Source organism: Hetaerina americana, unplaced genomic scaffold, assembly GCF_022747635.1.
Source record: "Hetaerina americana unplaced genomic scaffold, ioHetAmer1.1.p SCAF_82, whole genome shotgun sequence".
NCBI lineage: Eukaryota > Metazoa > Arthropoda > Insecta > Odonata > Calopterygidae > Hetaerina > Hetaerina americana.
Genome location: NW_027287450.1, coordinates 708,610 through 727,802, shown reverse-complemented (window position 1 = coordinate 727,802; position 19,193 = coordinate 708,610). Strand labels below are relative to the sequence as shown.

General features: G+C 38.3%; 1 long non-coding RNA gene across 1 annotated transcript in view; it reads left to right on the top strand.

Annotated features, from left to right (window-relative positions):
• The window catches only part of LOC139698336 (uncharacterized), a 122,372-nt gene that overhangs the window by 46,519 nt on the left and 56,660 nt on the right, over positions 1-19,193 (top strand). The window contains exon 2 of the long non-coding RNA XR_011702892.1: positions 7,651-7,715. This is a non-coding gene — a long non-coding RNA (uncharacterized lncRNA). The remainder of the gene's footprint in view (positions 1-7,650; positions 7,716-19,193) is intronic.

Below are 19,193 nucleotides of genomic sequence, written 5' to 3'. Positions count from 1 at the left end.
AATAGTCTGCTGGTGCCATGTCGGGACTGCAAGGGGGTTGAAGAATCGCCTTTGCAGAAGGTCTTTGCAAGCAGACACTCGACTCTTGGTCGTCCATCAGGAAGAGTTTAGTGCAGATCTTTCGCATCCTAAAATTTTCAACGATAAAGATGTGCGCTGTCATCTTATCAATGCCAATTCGTGCTTCACCGACAGTCTGAATTCGGCATTTCACGCACGCATCAGGAAGTAATTGTTACCGATACTTTTTGTACAATCCTTGTAGAACTAGGTTAGAATTTTTTTATTTACCTCATCGTTGGGTCACATTACACTGTTACCCAAAGGTCCCAAGTTTGAACCATTTCTGAAACACCAAGAGAATAAGTAAGCTCTTCTGTGCTACCCATGCAGAATATTTTCAGTACCTTATATTTTGGACTGCTATTTCGATTTTAAGCGTAATGTTGGTCTTGGGCTCACAATAAATGGTTTTCCTCCGTCATTTTCTAAAATTTCCCTCTTATAAGAGAATTATGCGTGATGATATATCCGATTCGTCAAAGTTCTCTGTTCTGCGGCATCATGAATGTTAAACACAAAAAAATATGCAAAATATTTTGACACGCGGAAAATTTGCATATCGATCCTCAGTTGCAAGGTCAGCTTAAATCAACGAATGATTATGGAAACAAATAATTATTAAACTATGAACGAGACTTTGGCGAAAGATGAGGATATTCACATTATTGCATCTGTGGAATTTCATATTTTCTTTCCATAGGAAATATCGGTCAGTGTAGCAGTACTCAGATCTTTCAGCTGAAGGAATCGATTTTGTAATGCATGGTAAAGAGCTTCTGTGAAAGAGATTCGATCCCTCATGTCCTTTGAATCCAATACATAAAATATCTATTCCTCTTTGCAGATATCAAAGCTTCGGTTTGAGCACCTTTTTCCTTGCCTTCCCCTCATGCGGAATATTGTGTAGTGTTAGAAGACATTAAGAAGACCGGAACGGTCTGACGTTCGGAACCGGAACGGTTGTATACGTGAGAGTATGTTATTCTCCTTGGATTACCTCTGTCAGTTACGAAAGGAAGTGATGGCGTCCTTTAGATTTGAAATTTCTGGTCTACTCAACGATGTTCGAAACGATAACCTTTTTGACCATCTACACTTGTATTCCATGCATTTGTTTCCAAGCTTTCATTTCTAATAGAGATGGTGTGAAATCCGCCTAGTTTACCCATCTAGCAAGGTTGAGGATAAATATGAGTAATTATACGAATTTTTCCTCCGTTAAATACCGATCATATGAAGGCAAACACCATTGCAAAGTAAATTATTACTGTATAATTAAAAACTAATATCAAATATATATCGCAGCCAGCGCAAGCCGCGTTACGCTTATTGGAAGGCGTTGAAGGGAATCTCGTTCAGGCATCTCGTCACGACCTCTTCGGCGTTATGCAGCGTTCCAAAATTGTTACCCACGTGTATCAAGCTCCTTATTATTCTTGGTGACAGAAGGAAGTCCGGCGCTGCGAAATCAGGGCTGTAGGGTTGCTGGGATTGACTTGCCTCCTTGTGGTTTTCCTGGTGCTCGGTCACGTGTTATGATCTTTCGACAGTACATTGAGGACCATCTTGGCACATACCTTACTCATGGCTCAATCGTCTGCAAGAATACGGGGATGAGAACCTATAAATTGAGTGCGGCCACCCTGCTTGTTTACATCTAGATGCTACGTTTGAATCTAGATGCTCGAACAAATTGGAATTCAAGAGAAAATTGCAACAATCTCGCGATTCCACAATATTTATTCTAAAAAAATTAAAAATTCGTGTAGTTTCTAATATCTTAAGATTCATTTAATAGGCTGATATAATGTGCAATTTTACATCTCGCAAAGAAATATAGTGAACTGAGCCATAAAAACTTTATTTTGCAAAATTTAGTCTGCATAGATTTGGTCCCCTTCAAAATACTCTCCATTCGTTGCTACCCACTTGCTCTTTCTTCTTTGCGAGTGTTTAAAGCACCCTAGGAAGTCCTCGGCAATTGCGATTTTTAGTTTTCTCGTCGTTTCTTGCTTTGTTGTGTCCCCATCTTCCCAGTGATGTCCGCTCATCACATTTTTGCATTTTGGGAATAGGAAAAAGTCGAAGGGGGCGAGATCCGGCGAGTAAAGAGGATGATCAAGGGTGGTGATTGAATATTCTGCCAGAAACTGGTGATCCATCAATGCGGAATGTGCAGGTGCATTGTCATGGTGAAGGATCCTTCCATCGCTTTGAGTCAAATTCGGTCGCGCACGGCGCACGCGATCTCTCAAACGCTTGAGAACTGTGAAGTAGAACTCAGCATTTACTTTTTGTCGTACAGGAAGATATTCATGATGAACATCACCTTCGACATCAAAGAAAACCAGGAGTTTGACTTTGAGTTTAGATCGGCTTTTTCTTGATTTTTTGGTTTGATTTAATCCACTTGAAAATGGATATTTTCTTAAGAGCATTGTCCCCGTAAACAGCATTTCAGTAATTTCTTGATAACTATTACCGGACTACACCAAAAACTTGATGCTGATTCGTCGCTCCGTGATTTCGTCAATTTCCATTTTCGACAAACAGTAAAAACAAGGACAACAGGAAATAACAGAACTGGCACCATATGCACAGCTCGACGGTCCGCCAAACACAGGCGGCTCATTGGGTCTCAGGCAACTAGCGCCGCTAGTGGGCGAGGCTATGGTCCGCGTCACGGCCGCCATGTTGCACCAGTTCGCGTATTTATTGGATAGACCTCGTGCAACGGGGAAGAACAGAGCAGAGAACAGGCAGTACTATCGAACCAAAAAGTAGGAAGGAGCGCGTGTGAGCATGTGAGAAGTGCGTATTAAAAGGAGAATTAAAAGCTGGTCTAAGGGACATTTATCAGTTCTGCATGCCTGCAAGTAATCAAAGGGAGGAACAAAAGAGAGGGAATAATTCCTGGTGCGGCTGAAAGGAAGCAATTGATAGCTATCGAATTTTTCAGTAGGCAGGGTTTATTCACAACAAATACTTGGTATTAAAACCACAATGGACTTATAGACTTAAGAAAATACCCGGGGGTTCTGAGGATATCATTGAGACTGTATTATGGTGAGGCAAATATTTGGAACAAGATAATCAATTTACTCAGTTTGCTGGGAGTGGATGACTTTTCAAATGAAAATTTACTATTGACAAAACGCAATGGCATATTCAAGAGAATAAAAGAAGGATGTCGGATGAGGGCATTGAAGGTAGACGTGATATCTGGAAGGGAAAAAAAGGGACTACCAGACGGCGGCAGTGCTAATAATAAGTGAGAGTAGGGAGTTGAGTGCAGTAGAAGGAAAAGGGAAGATATAAAAAAGGGATATCGAAAGCTGTAAACGGAACTATGGGAATACTGAATGGAAAAATATTAGAGAAACCATGGTGTACCAACAAAAGGAGAAGAGAGAAAAAATGGAAAATATAAATGAAGATTTAGAAATAAAAATGCACAAAGAGATGCATAACAGACTGAGGCAAGAAACTGTTGTGGCGGAAGAACTGAGGTGAGAGTGAAGATATGGAAAGTTAACAAATTAAAAGGGAAATGGGAGCGCTGTACAAAATGGTGAGCGGTCTGCCGGGAAGTAAAATAGGAAAAACTGTGAATATAATTACGGATACGATAGGAAAATCATTAAACAAACCACAATGGATTCATGGGGGGGAAATCATGCATGGGGAATCCTTATGGCAAATATAATAGATTAACAATCTTAATATAAAGAGAAAATAACATAGATCGGAATAAATTATGCTCGGGTATGCTTAATTGAGGGATGGAAAGAGCGGTGGGTGAAATAAAATCAAATAAGACTATGGGGTGGATTAACATCCCGACGGAAGTGCTTAAGGGCTGTAGGGAAAAGTGGAAGGAAGATTTCTGTGGTCTAAGTATGAGTAATGGAGGAATATGATTGAAAGATTTCGTTTCATCGTTTAGTTCCTACCTCCAAAAAAGGAAGGACAGTCGTTAATCAGAACTATACAAAAACATATTTGATTTGAAACACAGCTAAGGTGTGTTGAAAATGTATTGCTTAGGCCACTATAACTCTCTAACTTTAAATTCAGGACGGATTGAAGTGAGTGTGGTGCAGTTGAAATAAATAGGTCTACAATAGGAAGAAACATCATTCACAACAAACAGAATTTATTTTTTGGGTTCATTGATTTCGAGGAGGCGTTGGTGAATTTGGTAGAATTGAAGAACTTGTTGAAAAAAGTTAGGAATGGACTGAAAGTCTATCTTGTCTCAAACTACCCTAGGGCGAGTGGTTGACGGAGAGCCGGGTAAGCAGTGTTAGGAAGAGGGGGAAGTGAGGGATGCCCATTATCACCCACCCTTTTCGACGCATATTTGGTGGAAATGGCGAAAGAGGCATGGACCGAATCGGGGATTGGAATAAAAGTCAGTGGGGAATTTTAAAAATCAATTACTCTTGCGGATGACCAACTTTTAGTTTGCCAGTCAGCCAAGGGGTTGCAAGTATTGGTGAGTGTATTAGAAAGTCTGTGTAATAAGCATGGGATGAGAACCAATGTAAACAAAACGAAGGTCATAAGTATCTTGAGGAGGATGGCTAGTTAAAGGGTCAAATTTGGATGGCAACAACTAGAGCAGGTCAAAAGTTTATCTATCTTGGAGCATGTTAGGCTGATAGGGTAGGAGCATGAAAGTGACAGGTATGTTGGCCCAAATATAGTGAGGTAGGAATAATGCAGACGTGAAGAATAGTTTAATATAGTGTGAGGCTGAAGTCTGTGTTGAGTGAGGCTAAGAAGTGTAGTAATGATCAGTATGTTCATCCAAAACCTTCCTAAAACAGTGATCTGCCAATTATGTACTCGTCATAGTATACTAAAATTAAGTCCAAGCGTGGCATTAGGAAATATTTTTGCCATTTAAGGGCTCTGACCGCAATATCTAAATATTTCTCTGATAAGGCAGAAGTAGAAATATATTTTCCCATTATTATCCAGTTTTCAATTAATGTTAAGCGATAATTGCTACAAAATTATAAATATAGTTTTTTTTTCATGATGAAGAAAAATTATACAAGTGGTAGGCAATCTTTTTCAGTGTCAGAAACTCATACGACTCGGTAAATTAGGAAGTAATTGTCGCATACACTAAAGGAAGTATTTATGCCAACTCGAAAATTCATAATTGCATAACATTTCTTCATTAATCTCAAATTACAAAAGGAGAGTTACCAGATGAATATGTTGAAACAGAACATTGGCAGCATAGATTAGAAGAACGAATCAATTTCATACTCAATATATCTTTTTTGACTAAAAACCATTCTCTTTGGTCCTATTTATTTCATAAGGCTGAAATTAATTGACATTTCTAAAGTTATGGCCCAGTCGGATATGATGTTGCGAAAAAAATTGCAAGGATGGTCTTCATACTCTTTAACAGCTTTTATTTGGAGAGCAAATACTATATGGAAATGATATATTTTCACATTTTTATGCAGATGAGACTTTTTTCTTAAACATTTGCGAATTCATTCTTTTAAGTGGCTCGCCAATATTTGATTTATCTTTTTCTTCGCCCCTATTTCTCTCTAATTATAGCCCTGATCTCGTCATTTTCATTGTTGATCATATTTTAACACCTACTGAGCCTGGTAAATTATATTTCTGCCCAGAAATTTCCTTCCAGATATATTAAAGTACACGGATATCACACAATGATGCATTACCAAATCATGAAAATTAAAAATTTTAACTCTAAATTTCTTGAATTACTCGTATCCAATTCTTATGTCCGCTCTCAAATTATTTCAATCGAAATAGGAAGCAATGTCTAGAATTTTTCTCAGGGGCTGTTAAGAAATGAAAAAAAATTGAATGAGCGCTTGACCAAACCAAAAGCAAATGTGCATTACAACCTTCTTTATACTTTAATTATCACATCGTGGGGGTAACTATGAGGCCAGTTTTATACATGTTGATTGTTTTCATATTATGAAAGCCCTGAGCTAGAATATCGAGCACGTAATTTTTGAACCATCTGGCTGAAGAAGGAGGTGTGTAGAAGAATGAGTGATGCCCTTAGCGGTGCAGGTCTCTTCCAAATTAGCGACTTTAAAATGCCTAATCACCTTCATGTTATTTCCGGTCGCACTTGTTACTTACGTTATTTTGTACTACGTCCTACGCTCCACTCGAATGCATCATATTATAGATTTTAAATTAAGAATATAAGTATATATTACCCATCTACAGCTCGTTTGATAGCAATTGAGAGCAATCTACCGAACAAGGTAGGCTTTAGATGGACCAAGGACATCAGTTCTACTGAGCTTTTAAGATTCACATGGCACAAGATTTATTAGAATAAATAGAACCTACCTTCAGATGTGGTAGAAGTAAAGTTTTGGAGAAAGGCCTTTGCCATTTTAAGGCCTTTTTTTAATAAAATTAAATTGTTCCAATTTTATGTCAGAATTTCGTCACTCGCAGTAGAAATTAGCACAACATGCTTATTTCAATTCGCAGTGGCTTACATCGTCGTAGATTCCAATTACTAACTCTAATTAATGAAGCATTTTTATGTAACCATATCAGTGATGAAGGAAAAGAATTATTCTACATTTAACCGTCAAGGGAAAATCTTAGGACGCAATTTGTGAATGCCTTCTTGCTACTTTCATGTAATAATTTCGAGAAAAAGTGAAAATTGAAACACAGCAATTATTTTACATTTTAAATAAGACAAATTAATAAAAGAAAACTTAAATATTTATTTTCGTAAATATTTAATCATAATAATAAAAAGTAATATTATATATATTTAAATAAAATAACCTAATTGATATAAAAAATCAAAAACTAAATGTTTATATTTATTTTTACCATGGTCTCAACAAAACCACCAAGACAATATTGATCTGAGAAAATGATGGTGAAAAGAAATTTAACTCATGGCATGACCCCTTCCTGCTTAATACCTTGACGATTTCTATGTAACACCATATTTGCGACGGTGAAGAAGGAGTAAATTATATTTAAATCCATAAAATTATATGAAAAATAATTTAAATAAATTATGAAATTTAAATGTAATATTGATATGTCAAGCTGCATTTCATGGCATTTCTGTCGACTTCTATGAAATCACTGACTACTAAGCGATGCAAAAATGTTACGCGGATTGAGCTCCTGACATCTCTTATTTCCTATCAACAAAAATCTTAGTGTTATATTCATAATAACTGATATTCATATCCTATGAAATTTTAAGCTGTTTAAAAGTAACTTTTTATTTGTCATTAAACTTTATTCCCATTTCATATTAATCTAATTTAACAATTGGCATACACGGAGTTGAGTAATTTTAAACTGTCTAACTAGCATTTAAATAAAATTCAATTGATTCCAGAATTAAAATGAACGAAAGTAAATGTTTTAAATCAGCCATTTGGGGAAAATTTTAAAGGCGTATCGTAAATAACCGTAATGCTGATTTTTGAAAAATATTTTAAATATTTTTATTAAATATAAGTCTAAAATTTATTGAACACTTAGAGTATAGTATCATAATATTATTTTTTTACATTTATATTGCAGCTAATTCTTCCCAAGGGGTACTCTCTTAAGATTGTTTCGCCCGATAAGGACTCTCTGACGATATGGTGAGTGCAATAAATTTGGCCCATTTGAATAATATTCATTTGGAATGATTTATTCGACTTAGAAAAATGTGTACATGCAAATTTAAAAAGTTAAATTCTTTATTAGATGTTGAATTATTTCATATCAACAGAAATTGATATCACACCGTGATATTTCACGCAACCTTTTCCTTAGACCAATTCACTGTTAATAGAGTACTAAATAAATGATTTTGGTGTAAAAATTGTCTTGATTTCAATTAGGGGTTAACAATCTAAATGAAAGAAGCTTTGACTTTGACTGATATTTTTCGCTACAAACTTTTGTGTGCAACGGTAAAGATTGAATGAGTATGAGAAATAGTGGAGCTAATTTGCGTTCGGGCTTGTATTATTCATTGTCGACTCTTGAAGTGTCCTCGAGAAAAGCCAGACCTTTGGGGTGAAATTACGTATTTCAGGATTTATTATCTATTACTTCTGAGCGTTTTCATAATCGAAAATAATTACGCGCACTCTGCTCTGGGAAATTGAGGGACACGATGTTTTCCCAATAAATATCATTGACAGCAAATGAACGTAAATAAGAAATAAAAAAGCCCATTTATTTCGCGCTCGAGTAATGGTAATTTGAGTAAAAATATTTTGTGAAGCAACGGGCGCTACCGACAACGTTTTCTCAAATGCAATTCAAAGGACAGAATTTTATGTTTTGCAGTGCATTCCCAACATTGTGCGATCAACCTATTTACTTCCATGCCCTATTCTTTCCTCTTGTGAGCCATAGTAGTCATTAATACTGACTTAATACGAGTTATTCAACTATTTCAGCTTACCAGACCAAAATACAGATGTTTCAACTCGTACTCGTTATTTTAAAATCTGGTTCATTCAATGTTTGGGTTATCACTGAATAAACTTTTGCGTGGATAACGAGATGAGGTGGTGAATCAACTGGTGATCTCCGGAAAAAATGCATACATATTTGAATATTTTAAAAATTATTAACCATTAGTAGAGAGATAAAATATTTTTTGGTAGGATTTGCTCTAAAAACGTTTGTTCATTGTAACATAGTGTATCTGTATTTAATTATTTTATTGAATTCTGCTTCATATTACTTCACTGCGGAATATTTGACAGATAATTTTATCTTTTAGATGACCCTGGTTTTAATTTTTTTCGATTATTTAAACCCTCAAGGAGCGTTTGTATTGCTCGTTGCACTCATAATGCCCAAGGCATTTTTAAAATGATTTCTATGCAGTGTTAGGTATTCTCTTCTACCTGATTTAAAAAAAATCTTTGACCCCTGAAATATTTTGGTGCAGACTTTAGCAAAATGAATACACCAAAGATTTTTAATGCATCGTTAGGAATTTTAGAGCGGGAATGGGACAAGTATTTAATCATTTTGTTCCGAAATATTTTGCTGGATTAATTCAAATTGAAGTGCTAGAAATTTCTTTTGAATCCGTCAGTGTCTTGACTCTTTTTCTGAGGGACTCTGGATATACGAATTTGATTTTTAAATTTTGGTATTGAACTTCGAGTATTTTAATCATCCCACAAACGTGACAAAAGCGACTCGAGTTATACTAGTATTGCTGCTGCTAAGTACCATTTCCCCTGCAATAATTTGGACGTTAACTGCTGATTTAATCCAGGCATTTGTTTGAATGTGATTTTGCGTTGGTTCATTCATCTTGACCACCATGGCCTCAGGGAAATGAAAATCTTAAGCCTGAACTCTTCTACTCTTGACGATGTTTAGAGTATTTTCAATTATCTTTACACAAAATTTCGCCGTTTCAGATTTCATAATAATGAATTTTACATATTCAAGTTATCCTGCTCCTTTTTACATATAATTACAAATATCGACAAAAAGCAATGCAATTTTTTGAATACGAATAATGCTGAATATAAATTTTTATCGAATGGCAACGAACAATGCCGCCATTGGCTGTAGTGACCTTTGAACCTAGGGGAATTTGCTTAGAGAATTGCAAGCTAAATTTCAGGGCTCAGTAAACATAAGATTCTTAAGCACTCCGAGTAGAGCACACTGAATGGAGTGAATATCGCTCCATTCATTCTTTTTCTGGGCTTGCCAATAATATTTTCCCGTCAATATCTTTCCCGGCTAAAACACCGAGACCGATAAAATATTTTTCGCAAAAATATTCTATTGATTTTCATAAGTGCATCGCTAATATACTCTTTGAGCTGACGTGAGTCGATTTATTGAACGATGTGCTGACCTTCAGTGAAGTAGTTTCAGGTCTGGCACAGATATGCGGAAATTGTAGTTTGAAAACACTTGGTCGTCAAAGATACGTTTGCTTAGCATCCAAAAATCGATTAGGCGTACTCTTGAAATCACATTAAAATATTATGCCCCTTTGGCGTAAAAAAGATGCAGTTTTTAGCAGCCATATCGAAATAATATAATGAACGTATAATGTGCAAGTGGTGAATTTTTTCTGGGACCGACTCCTAATCAACACTAACCAAATTCAAAAAGTAAAATGCAGCATTAAAATATATTTCATCAATTTTTAATTAATTTTTCAAAGATAAGGTAGCATTAATAAAATTAAAATGATGACGCTTGAGCGTTGAAACCGGTTGTACGCTAATAAAGGACAGTGGAAAGTTACTTTGTATTCTTAATTTTATTAAAATGAATTTCCACAAGGTTGAGCCGGGAACTATTGAATATAAGGTAGCCTATTTATTTACTCTACTTTAACATTACATTAAGCACACTGTCATGGAAATAACTACATAATTGTTTATGAGGAAAGCTCTGCGTTATATTTTTTCGAAAATCCGGCAAAAAATGATTAAAAAATCAGTACAATCTTAAGCAGCAAGAAAAGTTCAAGTGTAATGAAGGATTGCGGTAGCAGGCATCAAACGGCGATTTATCGTGATCAAGGGTTGCAGACTATAGGGCCTTAGAACACTATTATAAATTATTTCAATAATTGGTTATAATTGATAAAACTACGTGTTTTATTAGTAATTATCGTATTAGATTTAAATTTAATTAATATTTGCACTTCATGTATTGGAATATGGCTAATATGCAAAAGTGCGGTTAAATTTAAATAAGAAGAAAGTAGAAATGTGTTGCATAGTAAAGATTATCTGCATACGTAGTCAATTTGAACGAAACGATTCAATGGAAAAGCATGATTGCATGCAGACCCGTAGTTGGAAGCATTGACTGTCCGTTGTAGCTATCAGTCACCGATTGCAGCAAGGATTAACGAATGTTCTTTTACGTCATTATAAGTCAGTTATGGAGAAAAAAGAACTTGACGACTCCCGCAGCTAAGTCCCATTCCGAAATTCAAGCGGTTTGCTCATTTTATATCTCTGAAGATTCATATGCCACAGTCAAATAGATCAATTCAACATTCCTCGGGATGCTTATCAGAAAATGTGCCAAACGTTGAGAGAAACCCTTATTACAAGCCCAATTGAATAGTGTGTAGTATTATTATGTTTTGCAGTAACTCTTTCGATAGTTACTGCAAAACATGACCGCTTTCTAATAATTTTCAATTTCTGAAGCCACTAGGTGCTCATTTTTCATAGTAAAAACAGTTTTCCATCAACTAACTCAAAATTAAATTTCCAAAAACATGAGTTACAACATCAATCCTCAACTCTAGTTATGTACAGCGGCAGTAGTTTTTCGTGGTTTAGCTTTGTTTTTGTTGTGATCGCGAATTGGAAGAGTCTCTGAATCTGCTGTCTGCTCCACTACTTAAGTTTTCTCTAGCTTTCATGCGATCAACAACTCATATATTCAGTCAAACTGTGGCGATCAGAAATCCATCAGGGCAAACTAACACCTAACTAAGGGATAGGAAAACGTCGAGTTTGACAAACGAGAGAGAGGAAATGGATAGAATAAACTACTTAGTCATTATTTCACATAAAAATACGACGCATATGACAGCTTAGGAAATGTCAAATTGATATTTGACATTTCCTAAGCTGACAGCGGCCAGAAATCACTTCAATGGACCAGTTCTCGGAATGCTCAATCTTATCCGTGAGTATTTTTGCATTTGTTCTCCTGGTGTAATTGCGGTGTTAAAATTATCTTACATTTAATGCTTTTATAAATTGTAGAATAGAGTGCTGGAGCGTGTGATTTTAACGTAAATTTTAATTAAAAAAATTATTTTCAGGGATTCATGTGTAAATATAGTTAGGTATTCAGCTGTTGCTTAGGTATAAGAACTGCGCTCTTGCACTTTTCCAATTGTTTCTTGGCACTTTCTCTAACTTCTAAATGAAATCCTTCTCCGATGGGTCCTAAATGCTTCCCGCGTATTCCAGGTGTGGACTCACCCATCTAATATTCTTAGAGAAATTCAGCATATCTCTTTGCTCCATTCCACACGGTTTTATGCGCTGTTGCATAAGTACTACATGCCGTTTCACCAGCCCATGATTACAGAAAAGTGACCTGACCATAACGTCCTCATAACATGGTGGGCTTTGATACCTGGAATTTTCATGGTGGCAGTGATGGCGGACAATTCCTCACAGAGCTTTGCTGATAGGCCTCCGTTTTAAAATAATGCAGCCAAGTTTCGTCTGCAGCAATACCCTTCGGAAAAAATTCTCTTTTTACTTTAACTGCAACCCCGAGCTAAACCTCCACACAAACGTCCTTTTTTTATTAGTTCGGACAGCCTCGGAACCCACCACGCCCTAGCACGTCTCATGCGCAATTTTCCCGTTGCCAACGGGTGAGTGGCACCCATTGTATATTTTAAACGACTCTAACAGTACTCTTTCAAAGCTATTCGAAGATCTTCTCTAACATTGGCCGCTGCGGTGTTTACCTCCTTTAGAACAGTGTTTGGGTTCCTTGCTTTGAAATTGTCTGTCCCTTCTCTTGTATTCATTATGGACCATCTTGTAGCTATGCTAGTGGGAGGGCTCAACTCTCCATAAGCCCCCTCTAGCATGAGGTACGCATTGACTTAGGCGTATGCTGTGCCAGAGGAGAGCGTGAATGGCTTGTCGCGTGATGACCTTTTATAGCTGCCTGAGGCGAGGCCAACATGTTTCAACTCGCAACGGCCGCCGATGGCAGAATACCGGGGTCCAACCAGTAAAATTGTTACCACATAGAAATTAAACATTTCGGTAACTATATAATACAAACTCAAATTTTACACATCAAGTTACGCAAGTAAACATTTTTTATCACTTTTTATTGAACTGTCAATGTCATAAGAAGGCACGCCACAGCATTGTCACTGGCATTTTTTCACGCATTAATTACGCATTTGGTTATTTCTTCTTTTTCTTCGCATCGCATCCTTTTCTTCTTCAGTTTTTGAAATCTGCAATTTTCTCAAGGCAAGTTTGGCATATCAATTTTTTTTCTGGGCCATTTTTGTGAAATTACTGATATTTTAATTTTAAAAGCACTTGATTATTATTTGATATTTGTCGGAGAAGGGTTACCATGTTTTCTGGTGCAAGTGGTTCTTCTTTCCCATCATGGGAATAGGGCGTGTAGCCTATCAAAAAAATTATTTGAGCGCACTTTATTTCCTTAGAAAATTTTCATTCTCGCAGTGAATATTGAGCCGTAATTATCAGTTTTTGCAGACGAACAGCCACCTCAGAATTCTCCGGAGCAATCTCTCCTCCCTCTCAGGGAGAAGGAGCTTATCGATGAGGGTGGCAGACCTGCTTCTCTGGGCGTGGCAAGTCGATTACAGTAGCCAAGTTAAAATTTCTGAAACCAAAAGATTAGGTAGCCCCGGCACTCGGGTCTTTTCGCACTAATACCATAATACACGGTAGCAATACTAGACATGTACTTGAAATAGAAGAATAAGAGTATTGAAGAATAAGAGATTTCATTCAGGAACTCAAATAAGTCAACATTTTAACTCTTAAGGTATTGATGAACTGCTAAAGAATATGATGGCCGTAATTACGACCTTAAAGTTTTATGCGCTTAAGGGGTAATTTTTTTAATGCATAGGTACATTCTTACGGTAAGAAACCCCTTGCGGGTTATTATTAATGAAACGATATTAGGAGCTGTTTAGCAGTTCTCCAGTGTAATTAACGTTTTGAGGGTGATTCTCGAAAGTCCAGGAATGAAGGAATTTACCAACCAAAAGAAAATCATCAGAATTTCCAGAGTTACCTTTCAATACAAAGTGTTTTTTACTCAAGGTATCGGAAGGTACCAGCCTTCAAGAAATGTGGGGATCGAGATGTTGCTGTGGCTAGCGTTATGGCTTCCCACCCAGAGCACCTGCGTTCGAATCCTGGAAAAGGAAGATATTTTTCAATGGTATCCCGATCCCTATTTGAGGTGCTTAGTGGAAAACATTTTGAGCAAATAAAGTGAGTACGCCGTCCGTCCGACCCCTTGGCACCTTTCGTTAAGAGTAGCCTAATGCCGACGCTGGGTTTCCCTCCACCCCACCTCCATTCTCACCCACCCAGAGTGGCGCAATTGACCTCACCTGTCGGTCGCCTTCCTTCAATCTGCTACCACTACTACTTCAATAAATGCAGAGCATATTGATGCTCAAGTACTTTAATGTACAGAGGAGGAAAATGAAACCCCAGAAATTCATATTAATAGTTTTGCCAGAAACAGAAAAAGTAAGGTCTCTTAAATATCTCATGAGCCACGTCAGCATTAAAATGCACGATTTCAGACTTGAGGAATGAGGAAGAAAGGGAGCATTTCGCCTTGGTTCGAGGAAGGGCGGGTGGAGGATGGGCATTCGGCCGTTGGAGAGGAGGGGCGGGGCGTGAGAAGAAGAGTCGTGCTGAAGGAGGGGGGCCGCCGCGCCCGGGGTTGACCGAGGCCGGGGACGCGGAAAGAGGAGCACTTGTTTTTGTGCATCGTTGCCCTTGAATTATTCGCAGTTCGTATTGGAACACTGCACCAAATTTGCCGCGCACTATGTTTTCGTGGAGAACATAGTGCGCGACACTATGTTTTCCACGAAAACGACGATTTATTTTTAGCACCTTGCGGATTCACGCAAGGTGCTAAAAATAAATCGAGAATAGTGGTCGGTAGATAGATGGGCGTCCGTTTGACAGCGACATTGTCTCATTCCATGTTGCGTTTCGAGAGCATCCGATCATCGTTCTAGGTTTTATGCGTGCTAGATTTTGGGAACGAAGTTGTTCTGATGGCCATCTTCCAGGAGGTACATAGTTTGTGCCATTTATCGATTCCGAAACATTTTTTATGCTCGTTGGTCCTTGCGGTGAAGCTGAGTCCCCCGCTTCCGCTATTTTGCGCCGCGTAGCCATCGTATTTTAATGAACACAATCCTCTTTCTCGCATTTCTGGCACTTGGTCTGTCACGTTTGTTACATGCTTTCTTAGTGGAAAAGGATACTGTACTTTTTGTACCCATGTTTTCAAATTTTCTCGCACGCTGAGTACGCTTTCCATAAAGATTACAGCCTGTTTAATTTTCTTGCAAAACTCACAGGTATTTCGGATTAGAAATTTGATTCCGATACTACTATGTATATAAATATTCAGAATTATAAACAGAATAGAACGGAAGAGTAATGATTTGTCATTAAATTGAAATATTCAAAGCTTTTCTCAAAAATGTTGTTGCAATGCTTACATATGAGGACGACGATCGAAATGCGCAACCCAAAAAATTCACGTCTTTTCAGAGTAATATTTTATTAACGTATTTCCGTGTACAAGTATTTGTAGTTTATACAAGTAGTGTATTTAGACCCTTTACGTTAGGTAATTAGCTTTATGCACTTAACTGTGAAAGAGTCAGTGTTAAAAAGGAGAAATTGTAATATTTTCAAGTTTTTTGAAAATATTATCATATTATTTTTGAGTGTCATGTAATATTACATTTTCTGATGACCTAGCCACGCTTAACTGGAAGTTTTAGCTGATTATAAAATTAAAAGATTATTTAGGTAAATGAAAATTATGCCATAATGGTAGATGCATTAGTATAATATGGAGAAGAGCATTGGTCATAATGCCATCGGACATTCCATGATGACTGACTGGGAAAAGATCCCAGACTGTGTCAAGATAAGAAAAATGTCGACTAACAAGAATAATTCCTGCCGAGCTCATACTATCTGCTCCCTCTGATCGATTGCGATGATTGTTTACGGAGAGTGGAGAGGGAGTTTACATCAAACGTTGGAAACATACCTTTCATCCCATATTCCCTCACTAAATTCTTTCTCCTCCTTTTCTTTTGTCCCCTCTGTCTATGAATTCACCATTACATTTATCGGTATCGACAAAAACTCTGAGAATAATGAGTTCAACACTTCCGTTTACATCGAGCCAACGAACCACCGTCACCATCTCCACTAAAACGGCTTTCCACCCCTCCCACATCACGCATCAAACGCCTAAACCTCCCCTTTTCACTCTTCGACCGTGGCCGCCGTCTCTGCAGCACTGTCTCCTTCCAGAAATACACCAGCAATCCAAATGTCTCCCTCAGAAAACTCGGAGACTCAGAATAACTTCTACATCAGAAAGTATTCCCTACGCTTCAGTACATACTATATAATACAAATTATTTGGATTATTTTAATTTTATAAACAACTTATTTTCTCGCCATTCATAGACTCTGACGAATAATAAAAGAACTCTATCCTCATCCGAAAAACAAGTCAACACCATTAGTACTTCAGCAATACCCCACTGTCAGATTGAAACGTCCCGCAAAGCTGAGGAACATCCTAAAATCAACAATGACCCTGACATCCAACTCACTCGAATGATTCTCCGCGGGAATAGCCCGAATCCCTCCACCGACCTCAAGTGCTATCGACGGCTGAGTTGTCATACATCTGGATTCTCTGTATGCTCAAAACGAAAGGTATGAGCTAAAGGCTAATCAAGTAACAGTGGTGTCATTAGTTCCTTCTCCTCACTTCACCATACCCTTCTTCACTACGATAACTGATCCACTGCAAACATAAAAAGAAGTCCTCCCTAAAATAGCAGGCAACATTGAGGTGAGAATTCGGGAGTTGACACAGTTTTGACTACTGAGAGATTTAAACAATCCCAGATAAACCACTCATATTAAAAATAAATGGTACTATTCCCTCCCAAGCCCTACACTTCCCCCCTGGTAAACCTCCCCAACCTAAACCGACTGCCTTTACTCCAAGATCGACGATCATTTTCATTCGAAGAAAGCAGGATGACCGACAGAACGTTAAAATATATGAGTATCCTTAAAATGTGTGCCCATCTTTTAATATCTCCATTAATATGTACCACCACTTACGTTATAGCGAAATCACTCTTTGGAGAACCATATTTCAAACCTTTTTCGCTAGCATGGACCATAATCTAACCTCTTGAAGGCACCGCCACACGGTCCGTGCACCGCCGTGCTGACCGTGAGATCGGCAGAGTTTCTCCCTCGGTTTGGCGTCTACAGGGTGCGTTCAAAAAGAAATTAAATTGAATTTTTCGCGCGGCTCCTATTGTTTGGAGTGGGATAAAACTACTTGGAGTAGGTGGGGGGGGGGACTAAGCTTTGCCGTGAAACCTTTCATAGCACTCTCCACACTGCAGAAGCGGTAGGACGGCAGTTATTGTAAACCTCTGCGCGCCGACCGTGCCACGAAAAAAATGGAATCGACGATCGAGCAACGTTACGCGATGACTAAGTTGTGCGCTAAACTGAAAAAATCTCTTGAGGAGACTGACAAAATGATTCGTGAGGCTTACGGGGGCTCTGCTCCGTCCTATTCACAAGTTTTGAGGCGGATAAAGGCGTTTAAGGGGGGCCGGGAAGAGGTTCACGGCGAAAAACGCTCTGGGCCGCCGTCAACCAGCAAAACCGACAACAATGTGGCTCGTGTTCGACAATCGTTGGACTCTGAACGTCGATTGAGTATCAAAATGGTTTCCAATAAACTAAAATTATCGTCTACTCTTGTGTTTCACATTGTTTCTGAAGATTCAGCGATGAGGAAAGTGTGCGCCAAGCTCGTGCCCAAGTTGTTTGCCACCCCGCGCGACGAGTCCGCGAGTTCCTGGCCAAACACCACGTGCCAACGCTGCCCCCCCCCTATATTCCTGACGTCGCCCAGCAGACTTCTTTTTGTTTCCCACGGATGAAGGCAGCCCTGAGAGGAACCCGTTTTTCGTCCATAGAAGAGCCGTGACGAAGACCTTGCGAGAGGTCCCCGAAGTCGCCTTCCAGGGCGCGTACCGTTCATGGCAGAGTCGCAGGAAAAAATGTGTGGAGGCCCAAGGACAGTACTTGGAAGGATTTTCAATGCTTTTATAAATCTGTGCAATAAATTTCGGTAAAAGAAATAATTGCATTACTTTTGGAACGCACTCTGTTTATCACATTGGTTAACCATGTGATCAACGACTGATGGAAAATGAACAATTTTCCTTGCTGTCCTACTTTACCGCTGTTCTTCGTGTAGTTAGCACTCTTAAATCGTTTATATTGTAGACCTCCACATGCCTTATTTATTTACATAAATTACCTCAGTACCGTAGTTAATAGCAGGCTCCGTCTTTTTGCTGACGATGCGGTGATTTATGGGGACATTCGAAGTCGCGAAGGCAGAGTCGCGTTAGCTAACGACCTAAATGTAATTCAGACTTGGTGCGAAATTGAAAAAATGCGTAGCAACACATTTTCTGGAAAAGAGTTATTCCCTCCCATTTAGTTGCTAAGTGAACCAAACCGGAATCGCGAGGGTAGATTCCTTTAAATACTTGTGTGTAACAATTACGATCTGTCCTAAGGAAATCACATACGAGAGATATGTGGTCGTGCTAATAAAAAATTGGGATTTGTGAATAGAGTGCTGGGTAAATGCAACGAAAAAGTGAAGGAACGATGTTTTCTTGTCCTAGTCAGGCCCCTCCTAGAGTATGCTGCCAGTATATGGGATCCTCAAGACATAAATTTGATTTCGGCATTGGATCGAGTTCGGCGGAGGGGGGCTGGATTTGTCAAAAATTGTTATGACCAACGCAGTAGCGTAACTACTTTGCTAAAAAATTTAGGCTGGGATTCCCTTACAAAGCGGCATTTGCAATATAGATTAAACTTATTGAAACATTTAAATATGGGTCCTTTTCCGATGACATCAAGAACATAATGCGAACCCCAACGTATAACGGGCGGAGGGATCACGAATATAAGATTAGAGAGATTGGCTGCAAGACTGACAGGTTTCAATTGTCAATTTTTCCAAGAACAATAAGAGACCAGAATTCTTGTAATCGAAATCCCCCAGGAGTCGGCTCGACATAATAAGTATTAACCTACATGGTAGGGACTGCGCATGGTTATACGAGCATATTTATTTATTTATTTTTAGTTCCCCCCACCTTTCCCCATCCATTTGAAAAACTCTAATCCCCTTATCCCTTACCCTTTCCTCTTGGTGCTGCACCCCCTGCCACTCACCTTTTTGGTGGC